This window comes from Choloepus didactylus, chromosome 6 (assembly GCF_015220235.1).
Source record: "Choloepus didactylus isolate mChoDid1 chromosome 6, mChoDid1.pri, whole genome shotgun sequence".
Taxonomy (NCBI): Eukaryota; Metazoa; Chordata; class Mammalia; order Pilosa; family Megalonychidae; genus Choloepus; species Choloepus didactylus.
This window is the reverse complement of record NC_051312.1, coordinates 61,592,337-61,613,342: the sequence shown is the minus strand read 5'-3', so window position 1 is coordinate 61,613,342 and position 21,006 is coordinate 61,592,337. Positions and strand designations below refer to the sequence as shown.

At 42.7% G+C, this 21,006-nt stretch overlaps 1 protein-coding gene and 1 pseudogene across 1 annotated transcript in view; one reads left to right on the top strand and one right to left on the bottom strand.

Moving 5' to 3' along the window:
- Positions 1-21,006, top strand: part of NAV2 (neuron navigator 2) — a 747,149-nt gene that overhangs the window by 77,475 nt on the left and 648,668 nt on the right. The gene's annotated exons all lie outside the window — the stretch shown is intronic.
- On the bottom strand, positions 12,409-13,398 carry LOC119536459 (annotated as a pseudogene).

The following is a 21,006-nucleotide window of genomic DNA, read 5'->3' as shown; positions in this document are numbered from 1 at the left end:
ATGGGATTCAAACCCAGGTCTGGTTGGCCCCATAGTTTGGGATCTTTATCTGACCCAGAGTTGGAGGGAAATGACTAAGAGTTCTAGACTGCGCCTGGGACTAAACTCGGCCAGGTGGGCTGGGAGCCCTGGGCTAGATTGGGGGCTGGAGGCTTCTCTGGAAGGCCCCGCAAGGCTCCTGGGAGCAGGAGACCTGACCCCGCAGGGAGAGGCCAGGATGTCTACAACACCTCCCTGCTGCAGCGACTGTGTTCTTGACCACAATCCCGCTACTTCTGACAACTCTCCCAGAGGATTTTTTCATTTAAAAGAAAATTGTGTTAAAAAAAAAAAACCAACAAAAAAGCTTTAAGACATAAATAATGAAGATACAGTGTAGAATAATGTGCAATAGGGTTGATGTTTGGAGGCAGGGGTCCTGTGTGTCACTTTTCACATCATATATCAGACTGGACAGTGAGACCTTCCTCCCTTAGAGTCAGACTTCCTTGACCACAGAATATTTAATTCATCATTAAACAGACATCTCCTGAACATTTGGTATATGCTAGGCAGTGTGCTGGGGGGCAGGGACTCAGGAAGATCACATGAGAGTATAGGGGACAGAGAAGAGGACAGTGTGTGATAAGGGTTGGTGGAGTGGGGTGAGGGTGGGGGTTGGTAGAATTTAGTGGATAAGAGACAGGCTTTGGTGATGCTCTTACCTGAGTTCTGTCTGGCTCCATTACATATAGCTGAGCCTCGGTTTCCTCCTCTGTAAAATGGGAATGGCATTATATTATTATTTTGCTCTCAATTCTCTTTGCTGCTGATAGAGATGAGCACCGATGGTACACAACCATTTGCCAAAGACCCAAGGGGGGGTGTATGTGTGTGTGGAGGGCTAGATTTGTAGATAGGAGTTAGTGTTCTTAGCGAGTAGCATGGGAAAGGGTAAGAGGAGGCACATCAGCTCTGGCAAACTCCATTTAGTAATTTGTTTCAGGCTGCTGGAAATGTCTAGTTGACTGGCCATAAACTCTGGGCTGGAGTTTGGAGTGCCATCCCCTTCTTTCATGCCCCCTGCCTGCAAGCTGCTCACCTTCTCTGAACTGTATTTTGCCTGTGTTGTTGCAATGTTACGTTTGACAATTATTTGCTTTTTAGAAAACATGTAGCTTCCTTGCTATCTTTAGAGGAAAGGTGCTGCAGGTGAGCCTCATCAAAAACTGCAGAAATCCATCCTGAGCCAATTATAAAACTTAGGAAACACGTCTGATATGATGAATCTTATGAATAAGATCCTCCTGGGAATGTGGGCAGAATCAGTTTCCCAGCTGTTTGCATTCATCAGGACATCTGAGAAAGGAGGCTAGTATGGCAGTTGCTTTCTCCTCCTGTTTTGAGTTCTGGTTGGTCTTAGGAAGGGGCATGGCAGGTTGAGCTCCGAGACCTGGTTCTCAATCCAATCAGAAGAAATGGGAAATGATAGAAATGCACATTCCGGCCAATCTTAGAATTCTTAAGGAATAATAATTCCCCATTCACTCATCAAGTATTTCTTTGCAATGCTTTGTGCAAGGCTTAATAATAGATGATTTGGAGATGACAGAGGGGTGAGATAAGACTCTTGCCTTCTAGTAATTGAGAGGATAGCAGGGTATGTGTAGGATAAGACAGTTGCCTAGATTGAGAGTTTCTTGAAAGCAGGGATCATTTCTGATTCATTTCTGTAACACCAGAAACTAGTATGGGGACTGGTACAGATGTTTAATAAATACTTGTTGAATGAAAAGATGGATGGATGGTTGGATGGATGGTTTCTTGGATGGATGAATGGGTGGATGGGTGGATAGATGGATGGTTTATTGATTGAATAGATGGATGGATGGTTTTTTGTTGGATATTCTTTAGTTAAAGGAAATCCTAAAGAATAAAATGTATCTCTGACATATATTTTGCCATTTAAACAACCAAACTGAAAACCTCTATTCACTTTCAGTCTTGCTGAGTCTCTATAGTCTTCTACATTTGAGTATTTACAAAGATTCTGCTCCATTTGGCATTTGAATTACCAGACAAGCTTCACTGTGTTTTCTCTTAGGATTGATCTGAAATCTTTCATTTGTACGCTTAGTGAGCAAATCACTCATACATTGAGAAACAAATCAGCCCGCCATATTTAAACTGGAAGGAACATCAGAGAAGTTGTAGTTCAACACTTTCTTAGATTTGGGGAAACTGAAACCCAGAGAGGAATAAGTGAATTAAGAGTCAGTATAAGCTCAGTGGAAAAACATTTGACTGGAATAAGAATATAAGCCTGAATTTTGCTTCTTGTACTTTCTTGGCAAGTTATGTGAGCTCTTGAAAATAGTTCCTGCTTTTTCTGACTTTGTCCATTTGAGACGGTCAGGTGAATGAGCAAGGTCCTGGGTAGGGGATTTGTAAAGATCAGTGGCAATTCTTTCTTAATGGCATCAAGATAGTTAGCTACAGAGCAGATATCCAGGCTAGATCTTCTGAGTCAGGGACCAGGTCTACCTCCTATACCATGTTGGTCCTCTCATGTTGCTGTCTTTTTGAAAAAAATTTTTCATTATTTATTTTTTTGTATTTTTCATATAGCTGTCTTTTGAAATGACATACACCCATAGGCTTATCATGTATTTAGGACAAAAACAAAACATGATGATTTAGACATCCTTCCAGAATGGCTAAAATTAAAAAGACAGAAAAAATTCCAAGTAGGCAGGATGTGGAGCAAATAAAACTCTCACAGTGCTGGTGGGACTGGAAATTGGTACAACCGCTTTGGAATACTGTTGGCAGAGTCTACGAAAGCCGAACATGTGCATGCAGTATGGCTGAACTATTCCATTCCTAAGGGTATTCCTGAGAGAAATTAATGCAAAAATCCTGTGCAAGAATGTGCATAGCAACATTATTCATAACAGCTAAAAACTGAGTACTAACTAAATACAATGAACCATAGAATAAATAAACTGTAGTGTATTTATACAACAGACTATTGTACAACGAGAATGAACAAATGAAAACTACATGCAACAATGTGGATGAATATTACAAACATGATGTTGAACAAAAGAGCCAGACACAAGACTACATACTATACATAAAGTTCAAAATGGGTCAAACCAATACAACTAGAAGTTAATAATAGAGGGGCATATAGGGAAGAAATATGTACCTATTGCAAACTATATACTACAGTTAGTAGTATTTCAACATTCTTTTATATACAGTAACAAATGTAGTACACCAACACTATGAGTCAACAATTGAGGGGGGTTGGTTAGGGATATGGGAGGATTCGAGATTCCTTTTCTTTTTTTTTTTTTTCTTTTTACGTCTTTCACTTTGTTTCTTATCTGGAGTAATGAAAAGATTCTAAAAATTAAACAAAAATTAAGTGCGGTGATGGATGCACAGCTGTATGAGGGTACCGGGGCAACTGATTGTACACTTTGGATCTTTGTATGGTATCTGAACAATCCCAATAAAAATAAAAAAAAAAAAAAGGAAACTTTAAAGCTAAAAGTTAAAAAAAAAGATGGGTCAAACCAATTTAAGGTCTTAGGAATCAAGTAAGAGTTTACCTTGGGCAAAGTAGTGACTAGAAAGGAATATGTGAGGTCTTCTAGGATGATGCTGATGTTTTGTTTATTGTCCCTGGGCACTAATTACACAAGTGTGCTCAGTTTGTAACAGTTCATCAAGCTCTGCCCTTGTGATTTGTGCACTTTTCTATATGCATGGTGTACTTCAATTAAAAGCTAAAGTAACAAACTAAACAAAACATAAGGATGATCCCCATGGGGTGTGGTGGGGTGCTTGGTGGGGTTTCCCTCCCCCAGCTCCTGCTGCCCCTTCCCTGCCATAATTAGACCCCGGTCCATACTGACCAACTCTGTCCACATGCTCACACTGTGGGAAGCCGGGCCTTGGGTCCGATGCAGGGTGGCTGCTGGTGGGAGGGGTCATCCCCCATTGGGACACTGCCCCTTTCCCACTCGCCACCTCTTCATACTCACCAGTCTTTCTGCCCCCAGCACTCCAGCACTCTCTGGCTGCAGCCCAGCTAGAAGTCATGCTTCCTTGGGTGCTCAGAGCTCAGCCTCTGCCACCTGTGCCCTCCTGCTGCAGTTCAGGTTCCCGTGGCACAGCTGCTTCCCCACCAGCCCTGCATCCATCATGGAGGACTGGAGCACCCACCTGGGAGAGGACAGCAGTCCACGGCACACACACACACATCTGCACAGGGACAGGGTCAAAGACTCACAGAGCAGTAGAGCTGAATGGAAGTTTAGAGATCATCAAGTTTAGTATCTCCCCAAAGAGATCCATCTATCTCAGGTGGGATGCTCTAGGTGTCACATGGTTGAACAGGTTGTAACTTCATTGTTATGAATTTATTTTGTTGTCCATTAGGAAAGAATATAATCAGTGTATTAAACCCTTGTTTTGACACATGTTATTACTCAGGATGATGCTAAATTTTAAAAAGTGGCTTGATTTAAATTTGATTTAAAGACAAATAACTATGTATTAGTATACATGATAGGAGGATATGGCAAAAATCATGGAGGTGGAAGTTTGGGAAATACCAATCTGACTCCCTTAGTTTGTGATTGGAAAACTGAGGCCCAGGATGGGGAGAGTAACAAAATAATCTTAATTTCTAATGTTGACACAGTGCTTGAGACCCTACTAGGCGTTTTAAAGGAGTATTCTTGTTTTAAGAGTCAGATTTGCCCCCACCCCCAGCATGGGAGGTTGAGATAGTGTCCATCATCCCTCATTACAAAGAAGGGAGTAGAACCCCAGACAGTGCAGCAGTGGGAACATGGGCTTCAAAGCTAAACTGACCTGGAGTCACGAACCAACTCCTGGTTTTCTTGCTGTGTGACACTGTGTAAGTTACTTAACCTCTCTGAGCCACAGGTTCCTCATCTGTAATAAGACGTCTTTTACCTGTTTCACAGGGTTGTTATAGGCTTGAAAGAGATGATCAAGCCTCAGTCCCACAGTTGGTCAGTGCCCTTCTCTAGAGCCCTAGAGAGAGGATGGGACTGGCATAAGGTCCCATATAGAGGCAGAGCTAGACCTGGAACCCAGGGCTCTTTGCTCCCAGTCCAGTGCTCTTTCTTCTGAGAAGCCTTCAAGTCTCAATCCCGATTCTGGCATCCTTGTTCGATGCCGTGGTGCTGCTGGGGAGAAAGGCAGTCTTTGCATTGGGGTAGTTCACCCCGATCGCTGCTGCACTGGCCTGACTTCTGATGGCTAAGGCACCGGTGGATTTAGGAGGCCTTTGTGAGTGATCCCATGGAACAGCAAGCACGGCCTGACCAGCCCCGTGGGCCCCCAGCCGGAGTGCGGGAGGCCCTCATGGGCAATTAGGGGACACTGGAACAGGAAGTAATCACTGCTGTGACACCAGTCCCAGCAGAGCATGCAGTGTTTGGGGTGGAAAAGGAGCTAGAGAGCTCCATTTCCATCCCCAAAGGAGACCACCAGATATGTCCCTTCTGTGGCTAAGTGCAAGGGAGAGGCTGCTCTTTGGTGTTTTATACACTGGCTGGGAGCTGCCCAGCTCGGAGACCAGCTGGTCCACATGGCAGCAATTATGCAGAAGATTAAAAAAGAAAAGCCTGGCTTTGTAGAAATTGTCCTGATAGTTACAGTGTTTGCAAACATCTTCCCTATTCATTTCTGTTCTCTCTACCCTCTCTCACTCTTTTTCTGCCTGCTTTTTCTCTCCCTCCCTCGCACCCTGTCATTCATTCATTCATTTATCCTGGAGGCAGTGTAACATGTCAGAGGCTTAGAGGGACAAAGGCCTGAGTTTAAATCCTGGCTTCCCCTTTTACTATCAGAATGACCCATTTGAAATAGAGATTTTTCTAAGTCTAAAAGTTCAAAAACCATGGGCAAGTCACCTAACCCCTGTAAGCCTCAGTTTCCCCATTTATAATTTCACTTTTTTCCCAAGGTCATTGTAGTGTTTAAATCATAATCGGTGTAGGGCATTTATTTAGCTCAGTGCTTGACACAAAGTAAGTACTCATTTGTACATTTTAAAAGGTGGAATATAAGCAAGTTCATATGGTTTATCTACCATTTGTGTGGCCTCAGCAAAGTTGCCATACCAAATAAATCTCTTTGAGCTTTTGTATCCTTAACTATAAAACAGATACAATATCTACCTTGTAAGGTTGTTGTGTAGATTCAATGAACTAATGTGTATAAAGTGCTAGTGGTAAGTATCCAACAACTGGTGGCTCTTTTTTCCATCCATTCATTCATTTCCATTTATTCATTCATTCATTCCCTAGATATTTACCGTCTAATGACTGTGCTGGGCATTGTGCCAAGTGCTGGGAATACAGAGATGAATGAGACACAGCTCTCACCTTCAAGAGTTTACAGTCCAGTAGAGTAGCCAGGCAGGAGGATTTTGTGACTATTTAATGTTGTGGGGAAATAAATGAAGCTGCCTAACTCCTGGCCTGAAATTTGGGGTTTTGACTTAAATGGGGAGAAAAATCAGTCCAAGAGTTATGAACATCCACTCTGTGCCGGATGCTGCATAATCACATTTAGCTCTTGACACAGTCCCCAAAGGTAGACATTATGACCGCAGAGATAGAAAGTTGCTTGCCAATGTCCATCTGATTCTAGTGTCCGTTATTTTTCCACTCTACTGGGCAATCCCCAGGGAGTGGGGATGGGGAAGAAGTAGCCACTGGGACCCAAGAGGTAGGAGTCAGCTTGACCTGACTTGCAGGGGCTTCCTACCTCTGAGTCACTCATGAGTCTGCAGAGATATCTGGGGTCAGGGGAGATTTCTGACGTGCTTGGCCATTGTGTCTGAGATGAGCCATTTGTGATTCAGAAATAACTGGGCACTTTTCTAGGGGTTGAGGCTTGAGCTAAGAATCATTGAATAAAATCAAATCTGTTTAGATCTAATCCCCCTCCCCAAAGATGACATGCTAGTGAAAGACCCACAAAGCCACCGAGAATCCCCATTCCCATTGAAAGGGAGTGATCCAGAATGGAGTTGTATGTTGCACTGTGATAAACTAATGCTCTTAGAATTTTAGCTATTCATCGTGTGAGCTGCTTTGGCAGGGAAATTAGACATGCAGAATTTTGAGCTCTGGTCTTATTCAATTTTTAATTAATTTTTGTGTAATAAGCTGTAAGCACATTAATATCAATGAGATACTTTCTGCAGTGTGGCTAATATGCAGCTTTAAGGAGCCATGGGTATTGCTTTCCTTCTTTATTTGTGTTTAACAAACATTACTGGTTCTCTAAGTATTATTTCCTGGTTTCTGGGAGGTGGGGCTGTAAGAGAAGAATTAAATTTTTCCAGCAGGCTTGGACTGAAATGTTGCCAGAGCCATTTATTTGAGGGCTATAAGAAGAGTACTATGTGTGGCAGTTATCAAAGGTTTGACTGTCAGGAATTCACGATTCATTTACATTCTAAGAGATGGTCATATGGTGGAAGCCATAACTGAATAAACCATAGAATTTGCAATGGGATTATTCCATGTTTTTGTAAGAAGGCCTAAGGAAGAATTTCAAAATAAAATTATTTAAAGCATTTAGCTTAAACTAGAGTCATTTTGCTTTGTCCAGATATTATGGGACTCCATTCATTCATTGTCAGTCAGTCATTCTACAGTAATTTGAGTACCTAATATGCACAAGTTATTCTCTAGGCATTATCAGATACACAGATATGGAAAAAAACTTTGTGTCTAGGATGCTACACTTTGATATGGAATATTTTAATATAAGGCAAAGTCATCAGTATCAAAGTGATAACTAGAGATGCAAATTAATGCTAGAGTATTTCAGTGAAGAGATTATTTGTAGAAGAGAGATTAAGATGAGTTGTGAACTAGAGCTTGAAAGATATATAGAATTTAGACACGTACAGAAAGGAAAAGCCATTCTTGGAGAAGAGAATAGCTGATCCAAATCCAAGAACGGAGGGATGGAGTCTCCAAATCCAAGGAGAACAAATATGCTTTCCCACTGACATGCCTTTAATCAAGCTGTTCCCTTTTTTCAAGAATGCCTTTTCCTTTTTCCAAATGGAAGTACCCTGCTGCCTCTCCTTCCTCCTACCCAAGGGCAGCCTTTGCTAACTCAACCGGCTTCGTCTTCTAGGCGAGGAAGCTGACACCCAGAGAAGTAAAGGAGCGTGTAGCCAGTTGATTACAGACTGAGCTAGAACTCGATCTCCTGTTGTTCATTCTTCTGTGCATTTGATGTGGCTGTCATCCTTTGTGACATAGAATAATGCCAAGAAGTGAGCCCCCGGGAATTGAAAGGTGTACTGCAAATTCAGTTAACTGCTATACTTGGGGACAGTGACGGTTCTGGATAATGGGGGGTTATCCAGAAAACCCTTTTGCTTTTCAACCCTTGTTAGTTTTGAGTTCTTTTTCATACTCAAGTGGATAAGAGTTTAAGACTCATATCAAATCCTTTTTTGATGATTTAGAATATTAAAGACCCCAAGGCAGTAATTCTGAACATCTTTTCTCATTGATGTTGATTGTTTTTGTCAAGCCTACGATATCTGCTGGAAGTTATCTTATTGTCCAAAGCCCTGATGTGAGGTGGTTTTCTTATCTTTTGCCTTTTTGTTTTAATGACAAAGGGAAAGAGAGAACTAGCTAGCTTTTCAGTCACTCAGGGTTATGATTTAGCAAGGTTTAACTGAAGTTGTGCTATTTTATAGAAATGCACTATTTTGACAACTCTAGTTCAGTGAGTCTGAGGAATGGTGAAAGGAAACATGAGTTTGGGTTTGGAGAGACTGGGAATGCAGTTTTTCTGCAAAATTTGACAGCTTCCTGCCCAGCCTCTGCTTTTCTCAAGGTTTTAATCAGTGTTCATAGCATCCCACAAAACCAGTTTGCATCATGGCTCTAGTTATAAAAAGTTGCCTCCTCCCCAAAGAGGGGCTCAGATAGCCACAGGGATGTTTCCAGGATGGGGAAGTGCTGCCACCTCCAAAGGAACTCAGCTTCCCCAGGCCATTTAATGGCTTTGTTCTCCAACACTTTTCTCTGGGAATTTTTTTCCCCCCCTCACAACTGATACTCCACGAAGGACCCAGAGGGAAATAAATCAGGGATGCTCCTTGGTTACAGCAAAGATATTAGCCCTCTCACGCTAATCCCTGGTTTCCAAAGATATTCCCCTTGCCAAGGACAACAACATCTACCCACGAGTGGTTCTGCTAACAAGGAAAGACTGGTCAGTAGGAATTGTAGTGTCTCTCCTGGCGAACTTGCCAAGAGAGAAAGATGATTCTGGGTGTTGAGGGAAGGAAACCAAACAGGTTGACCCTGTGAGAACCTCTTCACAGGCTCACAGTGAATAGTCTCATGACTTTTAAAAGAAACTTAATTTATTAACCTTACCCCCAGCTGCTTGATTAGCAGGATACTGTTTTCCCTCTTAAGGCCTATATGAAACCCCCACCCCTGCCCCCCACTGTCCTGCAACCTGGTGATTTAGGCAGCCCATAGGGTCAGTCATACTTTCTCCTCTAAGCAGAGGAAGCAGTGACATTTGATGAGTTCACTGTTCCTGTCTTCCTCACACAGAGCTGCTATTAAAGCCTGGTCTTGGCATTGATCTCACTGGAGAAGAGAATTAAAGAAAAGCACAAATAAAATCCCTGGCATGCCCCTCTGCTACAATGTGACTGAGACCTTCTCAGCAGCTGACCACGACACCCTTAGCTTGCAGATTTCCTATGACTCATTCAACCAAGATGACCCATATCAAAACCAGCTTCTCCTCCAAGGAGGTCCCAAGCTGTGGCCCCATTGTTCGGCTCTTCCCTGTCAAAGGAGGTCAAGTCACATGGTTGCTTGGAATCTGTTCCCTCCCCTACAAAAAGGGGACAGCAGTGCTCTCAGGCTTGTTGTGGGGAATAAATGAGATAATGCACCTCAAGATTTCTATGGCTTCTGGTACATAGTGAGCAAGAAGTGGTTCCTGATTATCTCCCCCCCCCTTCCTTCCTTCCCTCTTTCCTTCCTTCCTTCCTTACCTATTTCCTTCCTTCCATTTAGTAAGAAATAGAAGAGCACGTGGAGTTAAGATTACTGGGGAAACATTTTATTTTTACCTGAACTTTGCCTAATTATAGGAGTATAGCATGTTCAAGTTAAATACCAAACAGGCTCCAAACAAAGCTCTTGTTTCCATCTTTGGAAATCAGGTAGGAAACTCCCAAGGGAATCTAGTCTTTGGAACACATGATTCTGGTATGTGGCAAAATTGTTGTTGTTTATTTTCCTGGGGGAAGGGGTGCCATCTCCTACATATTAAACTGTTTGTATTATCAAGGTTTTGAATATTTGCTATTCCAAGACAGGAAAAATGGCAACAAACATAGCGGCAACTTGTGTGTGTTTATATGAATGAAGCTGAGCATCTTCTCTATATTTAAAAAGTCACCTGTATTTCATTGCCTGTGAACTGTCAGTTCATATCATTTGCTTATTTTTTATTAGGTTGTTGATCTTTTACTTTTGATTTCATGATTGCTTTATATTTTAGATAGATTGCCCCTTTGTAATATGTTTTGCACATTTTTCCTTCAGTTTATTTATCTTCTGACTTTTTGGTGTTTTTTGTTTTTATGCAGTCAAATTTATTAATCATTTTTTAAATAACTTCTAGTTTTTGGGTCCAAATTAGAAAGATCTTCTTTACTCTGAGGTTATAAAAGAATTCTCCAGTGATTTCTTCTTCTATTCTAATAGTTTTCCTTTTTTAATTTAAATATTTGAGCTCTTCCAAGTTTTTAACGAAACCCAAAAGTCCAATTTTTTTGTTGTTAAATACTTCAATTTTTGATATTGGGAAGTAATTCAAATAATCACACACACATTGTGGTGGCTTAATAAAACACACATATTGGCTAGATTTAGTCTATGGGCTTCAGATTTGCAGTCTCTTGTTTAAAAGAAATGAAAATGTCAAATGATTGGGCAACTATAGGGATGTTGTTTGCGAAATACATCTTCCTTCCCACAGTTTCTTTCCCATCTTTTTCCAATTTGTTCAGAAGCTTTTGCCCTCTGTCTACCTCTGTCTGGTATCTCTGTCTACCAGTGCCTTTGGCTTGGAAGAGGGCTTGGAAGGGTGGTTGTCTGGTGTCCAGTCCTTCCAAGCTGACCTTGAGAGCCACTGGAAATTTTTCCAGCTACAAATTGAAGCTAATCTGATTAGCCATTGATGGGAAGGGACACATTCAAGCCATGGTACTGCCTTGGTTGCATTTAATTGATTTTGCTTCCAAAGAGGTAAGTGCTTATCCCTGGTATTACTTGTGTCTCTGAATCCAGATCTGGATTACCTGATTTTAAAACAAGGCAACTTGTGTCCTTGTAAGTGCTTGGAGATCACTGGGTGAATGGTGCTACTTGAATGTGAAGTTTAATACCTAGAGCAAGAACCAAACCTTGAGCTCTGTTTGCTTTGTTGTCTTCTGGGAAGTTCTGTGCCTTGGCAGTAGTCTTTCCCTCTCTTCCAACCACAGTCATCCTCCCTTTTTATAATGGGAGAATCAGGGTGGGGAGAGAAAGGCTGATTGGCAAGACTGTTAAATTGTAAAATGAGAAGAGATACGCAACTAACTGTGGGCTGCATATTTCTCATGTGGTTCTTTCTTCCTCAGTACCAAGAACTCTTGCTTAAGAACCCTGACCTGTGTGCAGAACAATGAGTTTCCTCTGAGGACAAAGTAGGGTTAGAGGGGACTTTCTGCCAGCCCGAACACAGAGCCAGGGAACTCAAAATCAGATACTCCAAAAAAGAGGTCACCTGGGGAAATGGGGAAAGGGGGAAATCCTTAATGGTCCCCCATTCTTTTCAATGATGAGTACAAGCTCATTCACCCCTTTGTGAAGCCCTTCTAGAACCCCCTCAGGCACATTCAGATTCTTTTACTTCCTCCACTGGTTGGCAGTTCAATGAGGACAGAGATGGTGGTTTCCATATCCACATCCAGCTCCACTCACAGTGCCTGGTGCAGGGTTGGTGTTTGGTGAAGATTTGCTGGGTGAATAAAAACTTATGCCAGAGGATTCATTTACCTGGCAGCTCCTGGCACTACCAAGGGGCCCATGCCCATGCCTAAAGGCCTCTGGTCACTTTTTTTTTGCAAGGGTGTACTTTACTGATGGTATGTGACAAAGTAGGGCTCTCAGCCTCTCCCCTTCTTCAGGGGGTCTGGGATGGAAGCTGTGGAGGATGGGCAGTTCTCAGTGTTGGGGGATCAAGTTGGGGCCAGGACTCCCCAGCAGCTGACGGCCTCTCTCTTCCTCTCATGCTATTGCTGGGGCTGGTGGTCCAGGGCTCTTACTCCTTGGAGGCTGTGTAGACCATAATGTCCACCACCCTCTTGCTGTAGCCACATTCATTGTCATACCAGGAAATGGGCTTAATGAAGTTTTTCGTTGAGGGCAATGCCAACCCTAGCATCAAACGTGGAAGAGAATCACTGTTAAAGTCACAGGAGACAACCTGGTCCTCAGTGTAGCCCAGGATGCTTTTTAGGGGACCCTCTGGTGCCTGCTTCACTACCTTCTTGATGTCATTATATTTGGCTGCTTTTTCCAGTCAACAGGTCAGTTCCATGATGGACACATTGTGGATGGGGATGTGGAAGGCCATGCCAGTGAGCTTCCCATTCAGCTCCAGGATGACCTTGCCCACCACCTTGGCAATGCTGGTAGATGCAGGGATGATGCTCTGGTCAGCCCCACACCATATTTCCCCAGAGGGGCCATCCACAATCTTTTGGATGGCAGTGATGGCGTGGATGGTGGTCATGAGTCCATCCATGATGCCAAAGTTGTCATGGATGATCTTGGCCAGGGGGACCAGACAGTTGGTGGTGCAGGAAACATTGCTGACAATCTTGAGGGAGTTGCCATTCTTCTCACAGTTCACTCCCATCACAAACAAGGTGGCATTGGCCAAAGGGACAGAGATGATGACTCTTTTGATGCCACCCTTCAAGTGAGCCCCAGCCTTTCTGTAGTCATGAAGACACCAGTGGACTCCACAACATATTCAGCACCAGCATCATCCCATTTGATGTTGGTGGGATTCTTGCTCCTGAAAGATAGTAATGGGATTCCTATTGATGACAAGTTTTCCTGTTCTCAACCTTGAGAGTGCCTTTGAACTTGCCAAGAGTGGAATCATACTGGAACATGTAGACCATGTAGTTGAGGTCAGTGAAGGAGTCATTGATGGCCACAACCTGTATTTGCTGGAGTTTACAGCAACCCTGGTGACCAGGTGCCCAAAACGGCCAAATCTGTTTATTCTGACCTTCACCATCTTGTTTCAGAGATGTGGCTAGCACTGCACAAAAAGATGTGGCTGTCTGCTGAGTGGGGAGGAGCAGTGAGCCTCTGGTCACTTTTTTTTTAATTGCAATTTTATTGAAATATATTCACATACCATATAATTATATAAAGGGTACAAAAATTGTTCACAGTATCATCATATAGTTGTGCATTCATCACCACAATCAATTTTTGAACATTTTCATTACTCCAAAGAATAAAAATAAAAAAAGAATAAAAATAAAAGTGAAAAAGGACACCCAAAACATTGTATACCCTCTTCCCCGCCTATTATTCATTTACTTTTTTGTCCCCATTTTTCTACTCATTTGTCCATACACTGGGTAGAGGAAGTGTGAGCCATAAAATTTTCACAATCACACAGTAACACCATATAAGCTATATAGTTATGCAATTGTCTTCAAGAATCAAGAATACTGGATTGCAGTTCACCATTTTCAGATATTTCATTCGAGCCATTCTAATAAACTAAAAACTAAAAGGGGATTTCTATATAATGCGTAAGAGTTGCCTCCAGAATGACCTCTCAACTCCATTTGAAATCTCTCAGCCACTGAAATTTTATTTTGTTTCATTTCTCTTCCCCTCTTTGGTCCAGAAGTCTTCCTCAATCCTACGAAGCCAGGTCCAGGCTCATCCTGGGAGTCACATCCCATGTTGCCAGGGAGATTTACACCCCTGGGTTTACCCACCCAGTGAATTTACCTGCTGAGTTGGCTTAGAGAGAGAGGCCACATCTGAGCAACAAAAGAGGTTCTCTGGGGTTGACTCCCAGGCACAATTATAGGTAGGCTTAGCTTCCCCTTGTCATTAACAAGCTTCATATAGGCAAGCCCCAAGATCAAAGGCTTAGCCTACTAAAGTGGTAGTTCTCAATGCTTGTGAGAATATCAGGAATTCCCCAGCTGGGGAAGTTTAATATTTCCAGATTTTTCCCCAGTCCCTCGAGGTGGCTTTGCAAATACTTTTTATTCTCTGCCCAAATTGCTCTGGGATTTATCAGGGCTTCACGCTAAACTATACAAACCAATCAGATCTCACTCCTATTCAAAGCTCCATGTAATTATGGTCTTTGAGTAAACTGACCATACAAATTAAATTATATAGTGTGCTACAGAAAATATCAATTTTGCAACAAATAAGCATTTCTTCCTTTGGTCCCACACAGAAGTCGAAGTTTTAAAACACAGTTAATATCATTCTCTGCCCTTGACAGAGGATCTACTCCAGTCTCAACCAAGTCCATTTCGTTCATGTCTCCAATCGGAGTCTGATCTCCTTTTCAGTCTCTTTGACAGTTGATTCATGGGGCAATGCTGACACTCACAGCTGTCTGGTCACTTTTTAATCAACCAATCAACAAACCTTTACTGGGCTAATACAGGAGTACTTATGGGCTTGGAAGAAATGAGGCTGGCCTGGGGGTAAGGAGATTTTGGTCCCGATTTTGACTCAGCCATTAACCAATGAGGTGACCTCAGACAGAGGTATCCCAGCCTCTCTGGACCTCGGTGTCATCGTGTGTGATATGAGGAGGTTGGGCTACGTGTCCTCTTCAGCTCTGCCATTGTAAAAATCTGATGCTTTAGAGGTCACAGGCAGGGAGCCCCGCTCAGTGACTGCAGAAGAAGGCAGAAGGGAGCGAACCATTGCCGAGTGGCCACCCAAGTGCCAAGCTCATTACACAGTTGCATCAACATTCTCATTTTAATCCTTAAAACACTTCTGGGAGGTGGGTATTGTTATCTCCATTTAAAATATGAGAAAACTAAGGCTTGAGAAGTTTAAGTTCAGTTTCCTGAACTCAGTAGGTTCCCTTAGGAAAGTTCTTTCTTTTTCTTTCACCAGTGCCTTCAAATTCACTTTCCTGCCATTTGGTGACACTTAGGAAGACCTCACAGTCCCTTACAGCAATTAAAAAAAAAAAAAAAAAAAAAAAAAAAGAAGAAACTTCATTTTGAGGAATTAGTAAGTCTAGTCCATTGTAAATAGAAGCTTTAATTTCACATTCAATTTAAAACTCATCCCTACCACTGGCTCAAACCTGGTCTGGAGCTCAGGGAGCAATGGGGAAGGAGGGGGCAGCGTCTTACCCAGCTCCCCTCCCCTACATCGCACTTCTTACTTGGCTGACAAATGACCTTTGTCATGGAGTTTCCCAGTGTCAACTCTCAATGCAGCATCTGGTGGGTTCTCTGAGACCGTCCACACTCTCCCATCCCTAAGGCGGGGTATGCCCTCCCCAGCTGACCTCTTTTGATGCCTGCTCTCCTCTCTCAGAACCCTCCCTCACAGCCTTTGTAGGCCTATTGACCTTCACTGGGGTCCCTTCTCCCGGGTGCTAGGTGCATCCTAGTCCTGCCGAAAGGTGGGTAATCAGTTCAACCAACGGCTGGTCCCTCTCCTCGCCTGGGCAGCAGTGTCATTTTCATATTTACCTTCAAACTTCTGGAGACTCATCAAATTCCCCCAAGAACCATCTCACTTCTGTCTGTTCCAATAACAACAGGTGGCTATTTTATGTAAGTTTCTGGAACTCAGCATGCATCCAGTCAAGGAGGTGAGAACCAGGCTCCCCTCCTGCACAGAGCTGCGTGATTTTCCTGGAGCCTGCTCAGTTTGACTGTGAGAAATCAGAGTGGAAAGCAAAGTGTTTCTCACCCCTCAGAGAGGGGAAGGAAGACACCAAAGAATTCTTCTACAAATTTCTGTAGTTCTGCCCCTCAGAAAAGTTCCAGCCTTTTCTTACACAACCTGAATGGGTTGGGGGTGTCAGTCCTGGCTTTGCCATCTTTCTTTAAGTGCTGCTGGGATGTATCAAGCAGCTCTCTTTAGAAGACGGAACTATTCATCCCTATTATCTTTAGATTGAGGCTTTAGCCACCATTCAGAACCAACAGGAAAAGCCCCCCTTCCATGCCTGTTAAACCTTTATGTGTATCTGCCTTATTTTAGCTTTATGAAAGACAAAGTAGAAATGCAGATGGAGGAGCACCTCATCTCTTGCCTGGAAGCTGCTGGCAACCAATTCTCATGGGCTGCCCCTCTGCCCCTCCCCTGCCATGGTCCCTGGGTTCTGGTGCCCCTGCCGGGGACAAACAGATCATTCCTTGGAGCCCTGCTGAATTGGTGCTGGTTAATGCCTGAGGTGGAAAATGGTACAGCAGGCTGTTGCTCCCCTGAGCAGGGAGGTCAGCAGACATTCTTCCAGCTCTTTGCTGCATTTAATGACTGCTGGAGCAGCGACAGTGAGATGAAATGTACCTATCAGCTTCAACTTGCCCCAGGAGGAAGTCCAGAGGGTTGTGCAAGCCATTTGTATTGATGCACTGAAAAATGAGACTAACTGTTGAGCAGAAAAACCAGAAAGAGACTTAGCCCCCACAGTTTTCAAAATTCATTTTTCTTCCAGTAGACTCTTACCTCTTACCTCTTAAACAGATTTTCCGGCCAAAGTGGAGGTGCCGGTGGGGGCTGAGGAGTGGGTGGTGCCGATTCAAACCCTCTTGGGCTGCTTCTGCTCCTCACAGTTCTTCTGATAGGGTTCTGTGGAATCTTTGGGATTTACAGAATGGAGATAAAAACAAAACAGAACAAAACCTTAGTGTCAGAAGACAGAATTTGGATTAAGAGAGATATTGCAGGGCTGGGACCTTAAGCAGAGTCTACCAACTTTGGGATCTTCTATAACTAGGCGCTTTTGTGTCATGGCTGTCAAAAGTATTGATAAGTCTGGATTCAGGAAGGTGGTATAAGATGGGCCAAGCCATGACAGCCCTGTGCTCCTAAACCCAGAGTTCCTTTTGCAAAATTGCCACCATCTTATCCTATGCCCCACCCCTGTTATCACAGCTGATTGAGCATGTGGGATATCTGAACCAATCTATAGGCTGGTCAGCAGCCAATAGGGCAAACTGCTGCTAAAACTTTGCACCCACAGGTTGATAGTGATTAAATGAAAATATCAGATTCTCTCCCTGTGGGAGTTTTGAATTTAAGTCAGGAAATTAAGTCAGGAGAGTATTTTGGGAATAGACCACACACTCACAGAGGAGGCAGGCAGCAGAAGCCATGAGGCACGATGGGCAAAGAGGAGCTGAGAAGATGTGGGGGAATGGAGGGTGAGGCTGTTGGTGGGTGGTCTCATGTACAGAAGAAGCAGAGACAGGAAGGAGCTGGGACCCCTGAAGTGAGGCTAAAGAGTCCTATACTTAGAACTGCATTGGATCTTCAATTAACCTACAGTTGTCAAAGCATGTTTCGGTCCTAATACATTCCAGGATTTCTTTGAGGCCCAAGTTCTTGTCTTATCTTCAGTTGAATCTTCCCTGTGAACCTTATTGAAACTGAGGAGAGCTGCTCCTCTGAGGCAGTTCTTGCTTTCAAAATGCCTCAAACCCAATCAAAAGAACCCCACTCACTCAGCACACTAATGTTTGGAACACTAGATGGTAATTCCATTATTCTCTATCTGCTCAGACTTGTGGCCAGTTCTTGGCACTTCAGTTTTCACAGGACATTGACAAGCTAGAGTATGTTCTGAGGAAGGGTCTTGGAAATTGTGCTGTATGCAGAAGAGAGGACTTTGGGGCTGAGGTTGGGGAAAGACAAGCTCAGCCTTCAACTCTCTTTTCAAATGTCTGAAGGATCACAATATACAAATGGGACTGCATTTTTGGGGGAGGTACCTCTAAATGGAAGACATAGGACTGAATTGTTGTGGAGGTCAATTTCAGATCAGCACAGACGAGCTTTCTAATTGGCAGACTCTTCAACATTAGAGTGTGTTACTTCAAGTGATGAGCTCCCCATCAAAGAAGGTGAGCAAGCAGAGGTTGGATGTTCTATCTGAAATGCTTGAGAGCAGATTTCAGCATTTTATGGGGCACCAACTGGGCAAAGCCCAAGGGCTCCTGTAAGCCTGAAAGCCTTGAATCCTTTATTGGCTATGCTTTTTACTAGGAAACAGTTCTAGTCCTGCTGACCTGCCTAAAGGGAGGAAATGAAACTTGTTGACTGTTGCTTTTTAAAAATGACTTTGGAAGCAAACAAAACCAAATCTATTTTCAGGGCAGCAAATGCCAGCATGATTTATATCAAAACTTCCATCTGCTCAACTGAAAGTCCGTGGTGTGGACCAAGCATTTAGTGAAACAGCAGCATGCTTGCTTGTTGAATGATGTTAGGGGCTACTGGATTAGGAATCTAATTAAGGCCTTTATAGTAACTCCTTTCAGTGGTGACCACAGTTGGAAAATTGCAGACTACTGCTTTTCAAAAAATGTCAAATACAGTTTAAATGGGTAAACTCTTACATGTACAAATAAAATGTGTGTTAGAAAGAGTTCTTCAAGAATGAAAATGTATTAGTTAGTGTAATACTAGCTGCTGTAATGGAGAAATCATAACATCCCAATGCCTTAACACAATAAAGCTGTGTTTCTCACTCATGCCGTGGTCTGAAGGGGGTCAGCAAGGGGCTCTGCTCCATTCAAGCACCCAGGATTCTTCTATCTCAGAGCTCTCCCATCACCTGTGTCACCTCATGTCTGGAATTTTAGCATCTGGCCAAGAGGCAAAAGAGAGAGTCTGAGGATGTTTAGGGGGTTTTAGATGCCTAGTTTGGATGTGGTGTTTATCACTTGCCCATATTTTATTGGCAAAAGCTGATCACATGACCCCGCTTGGATGAAAGGGGACTTGGAAATGTGCCAAGGAAGGAGAGCACATGGATATTGGTGAATACCCAGTCTCTGTCATCATAAGCAGAAGATTCACCTTTCCATGGGTCTCAAGAGATGGATATTACAAACTTACCGGTGAAATTAGAGCCAGATATCTGGTTTTACACGTAGCAGATGCTTTATGACGTTGATGATGTGGACATTAAAGATAGTCAGGTATCTTGGTCCCTAAAGGGAGAAAGTAGCATTGGCAGTCATTTCTGTACAGTCTGGTAATGGATAAATGACACATTTTTCAGAGCAGAATCAGTATGTCAGTATGGCCAGTGTTTCATTATCAATAATTAGAAAAATAATAAATAAGAACTTTGAGACAGAGAAGGGAGGTAAGGAATTGTGCAGTGCAGTCTTGGGAAGAAAAATGGAGTGAGTTCCTGCCTGAAGCATGGAATCCTTAACCAAGTGGGCAGCTGCCTTCTGGACTCTACATGAAATTGCCATGGATGGAACCAAGGTGATTTACCCCTGTATTTGGGGCATATTTCTCCTTTAACTCAGTATAAGGCAAGTGTTAACAGGTCCCAAGACTTTTTCCTGTCTTGTGCAATCAAATTACTCTAAATTGGGAGTTTGCAATAAATGAGATGACGAGTATCAAAAATAAGTGAATTTACCTTATATGTGGAAAAATCGATCATCATTTGAGTCTCTTATACTTCTACAGTCTGAAGAAGCAAAGGAAAGAAGCAATGGGCTGTAAGGGTGGGGAGGTGGGGAGGGGAGGGGAGCACTTGCCAGGGTTCTTTACAGCAAAGATGAAAAGCCTCTTCCGTTCAGCCTCTCATGGAATTCCCTAGTTCTCCTGATTCTTGTTGGTACCAGTCTGTAGGTGGTGGAATAAGATAGGTGAGAGTGTGGAAGGGGCAGCGAGTACATTCTAGACAAGGTGATCTGTCACAAAAGAGACAGTGACCACACAAGAGATGAAGCTGCTACGGTCACCTCTCATTTAGCTGCAACGTCCAAAGTTCTTAAGGTCTGGCTACCTGAAGCTAACCAGAGAAATCTTTTGTTTCAATTCTCAGAAACTTGCCAGTAACTCAAAATCACTTTCTTTCCCTAATATATGTGGTAAACACAATGGAATCTTTGCTTGATGACTGAGAATTTCCCAGTATTTTGGAGTCATCCTGCTAAATATTTATTCCTCTCAGGATTGGCCCTGTATACAATTGTTTATTATATATAATTTGCTTCTAGCACCCCTACCCTACCCTGCCTCTCATCGCTCATTTCCATCTTTTTCCCTCCTTCCTCTTTTCCTTCTTTGCATCCTCATTTTCCTGCAAAATCAACTCGGGAAAATATTGGAGACAGCAGTCCTTTATATCCTATTTTGAATTCTTTCTTTAGGCAGTAAAAACTCACAGATTGGTCATATACCAAATGCCTGTTTGTGAGTTATTGTATTTCATCAAACCTCAAGTGCTATTAGTTGTAAAATTCACTGTGATTTTATGTATCACTCAGAAAAAAACAACTGCCAATTAAACTATGACAGAATGTATTCTCATCAATTAGAATTTTTCTACTTATTGAAAGAGTTTGCTTAATTAGGTTTAGCTTTCTGTCATCACCCTTGTGCATGCATAAAAAGGACATAAGCAAAATAAATTGATTAAGGTATCCTTGAAACATCTCCATAATTAGAGCCTGAGTTTTCTGAATCACTTTTTGAGTCATTGATATGTATGGTTTCAACATAATATCATTCTCTCCCAACATGAGCGCTGGTAATTTAGTATTTCTGAAATGAGTTTGTAAATGAATAGAAATCCATTAATGCTAGGGCTTTAAGCTGTCTTTGCAATAATGTAGAATGAGCCTACTTTTGA